Source organism: Carlito syrichta, unplaced genomic scaffold (genome assembly GCF_000164805.1).
Source record: "Carlito syrichta isolate Samal-C Ts95f unplaced genomic scaffold, Tarsius_syrichta-2.0.1 Scaffold104755, whole genome shotgun sequence".
NCBI classification, from domain to species: Eukaryota; Metazoa; Chordata; class Mammalia; order Primates; family Tarsiidae; genus Carlito; species Carlito syrichta.
In genome coordinates this window covers 9,449-12,494 of record NW_007048851.1, presented here as the reverse complement: position 1 = coordinate 12,494, position 3,046 = coordinate 9,449, and positions in this window count along the sequence as shown.

Genomic DNA, 3,046 nt, shown 5'->3' with positions numbered 1-3,046 from the left:
TCACCTGCTGGGCTCCGGCAGTCCTTCCGCCTCACTCCCCCACCCCCCAGTAGCTGGAACCACAGGCGTTGCCACCACACCTACCTAATTTTTTAAAAAAATGTATTGAAGAGACGCGGTCTCGCCAAGTTGCCCAGGCTGGTTTCGAACTCCTGGGCTCAGGCAATCCTCTGGCCTCTGCCTCCCAATCCTCTGCTGGGATTACAGGCATGCGCCACCCTGCTTGGCAGATCCCCTTGTTTTTAAATGCTCTTCCTCTTTTTTTCCCCCAGCTTATCTCGCTTTTGCTTTATTTTGTGAATCTTCACAAGCCACTTAAAATTCTTCCTGGAATAAGGCCACATAGAGAATGCTTAACACCTTAAATTAAAAAGCCGTTTACAAAGCGCGCTTTCAGACAAGTCAGTGTCCCCGATAATTAAAAGGGAAACTGAGGCTCAGCGCTCAAGACCTCACAGAAGGTGCGGCAGGCGGGCCCAGTGAGGCTCGGCCAGGCAGCCGCAGAGCCGTGTGTGGGCGGCGCGCTCCCGTGTCCAAGTCAAGTCCGCCGGCCTCTGCGGAACACTGGCAGAGGCCAGGCCGCTGTGACTCGGTGACCCAGCACCTCTGTTTGTTGACTGCCAAAGGAGGGACGCGGGCGAGGCGCTCGCAGCCGCCACCGGGGCTTTGGAAGAGCGGCGGTCGCTATCAGCACCGTCACCACCACTAGCGTCACGGCAAGCCACCACTCTGCTGTAGGTGTGGTCCAGAGAGGTCGAGTGACCTGCCTCGGACGGCCCAGCACCGAGAGGCAGAGCTGGTGCAACCCAAGTCCCGCCGGGCCCGGGCCTCCGGGTCCCCTCACTGCCATGCTGGCCCCGCTCTGCTTGGACAGCCTGCTCTGGCCCGAAGCTCTCTGCCCGCTCCGTGCTGCTGGGCGAGATTCAGGCAGGACGTCAGAGCCGGGGACAGGCAGCGTGGCCAGAGAAAATCGGAGTCTTGGGTGCGGCCCAGGCCTAGGGGTTTGGTTACTTGTGACTCCCGGGAACAAGGTGGGGCCCGAGCCCTGGGACTAGGTCCCTGGGCAGAGGGCTCAGGTCCCCCTGGACCGGCCCTGAGCTGGGTCCTCTCCGAAGCCGAGTGGCAGATGCAGCCCCTGCTCCGTAGGGAGGCGCCCCCCAGACCCCTAGGGTTCCTCAGGCCCTGGCCCCTTGCTCTGCCGGGAGACCCCACCTGTGGGAGGAGGGGAAGTCGCTGCCTGCTGGGGACGGGCGCCCCGCGCCCTCCTGCCCGCTGTTCCACAGCCCGGTGGGAGAGAGAGGAGTGGCTGTGCCCTAGGTGGCCAAGTGGCCACACCCACTGTTCGGAGAGGGCCACCCAGGAAGGGCCTGGCCCTGGGCATCCAGACACCCGTGCTCGGCGCTGCTGGGCCACCCTCCCCCTGGCTCACGCTCCTGCCCACTCACACCGGGGTCTCCGTTCCGCCCTCTGTAAGCAGGGAGGGCCGGGCGCACGGATCTCCAGGCCTGTCCGGCATCCCACGTCCACCATGTCCTCACGGGCCCTGCAGGAGCGGATCGCCACCTCCCTACATTCCTGCCACTTTCCCTCGGCTCTCGGGGCATGGCTGGAGAGCAGCTGCCACCCGCCAGAGGCACCAGTCCATCTGGCCGATGGCCCCGGGGCAGGCCCCTCACTGCCCCTTCCCATGCCTGGGCTCCTCACGGCTATTGACAGAGCATTTGTGGGCCATGGCTGCCGTCCAGGGCGAGGCCAGCCCTGCCTGGGGCCAGGACCTCTGTGGCGGGAGGTCAGGCCCCCTGTGCCGAGCAAACAGAAATTAGAGGCAATTAGCCCCCCGGGCGTGTGAATTTCCCTTTGAGGCTTTAAAGGCAGATTGTAGCCAAACACGGCGTCACTAACACTAATAATACTTTCCACGGAGGTCCCAGCAGGAGGCAGCTGGCACGGATTTCCAGGAAGCCGGAGGGAAGCCAGCGTGCCCGGGGCGGGAGGCGTGGGAACAGGCCTGGTGGCATGTGCTCCCCCCCCACAGCTGTGTCCTTGGGCCTCACCGGAGGCTGTGAGGTCGCCGGCCAGCAGGCATTGGAAGGATTAGGGTCCAGGGTCACGTCCGCAGCAGGAGCTCGTGCTCGCAGGCGGCGGGGGTCTAGGAAGAGGGCCAAGACGAGGCTCTTCGTGACGGTTTACGAGGCTCTTCTGACGGTCACTTTAGCTCTCCGACCCCCGGGCCCGCTCTGGCCACCCCCAGGGCTGCGGCGAAGGTGACACGGGACAGGCGAGCCATCACGCTGTGAAGGCGGCAGAGCCCCGTGGCCCACCAGCTGTCGCCCGGACTGCTACACAAGGCTTGGGGGGGCTCCAGGCGCCGCCTCAGAGTCAGGCTGCCTGGGCTCCATCCTGGCCCGTGGCGCACTGGCCGCGTGGCATCCTCGGGCACGTCACCTATCCTCCCTGGGCATCTTCCTCCTGGTCTAAGAAATGGGGACCATCCTGGTGCCCACGTCAGGGGTAGCAGGAGGATTTCGTATGTGAACACAAGCTCAGGGCCGAGTCAGCGCCCAGGTCCTCGGGAGAGCAGAGAGCCAGGGGCAGGAGGGGGCGCAGGCCTGCGCTTGAGGGCCACGCGAGCGCTCCATGCCAGGGCAGGGCAGACAGACCGGGCAGAGAGGCCGGAGGGGGGAAGACAGGGCGGAGAGGCTGGGGCCAGAGAGGCCAAGAGAGCAGAGCGGAGAAGAGAGGCGGGAGGAGCTGGCGCCCGCCATCAGGGGAGGCGGCCGTGAGACCCCCGGAGGCGGGAGCAAGCGCCCCGTGGTGCCCGCGGCTGCCCAGCCCGGGGCAGGAGCGGCCGGGCCGGACGCGGCCGTCCCTGCCGCCCGACCCCGCCGGTGGGCCCGCGCTGCAGCTAGGGACGCGGCACAGCCCAGCCCCGGAGCCCGGGCGCGGTCCGGGCGCACCTCCCCGGACTGCGCGGCCGGGCGGCGCCCCGAAACCCTCACATACGGGCTGATGATCGGACCTGGCCCTCCCGAGCCGCGACGCGGCC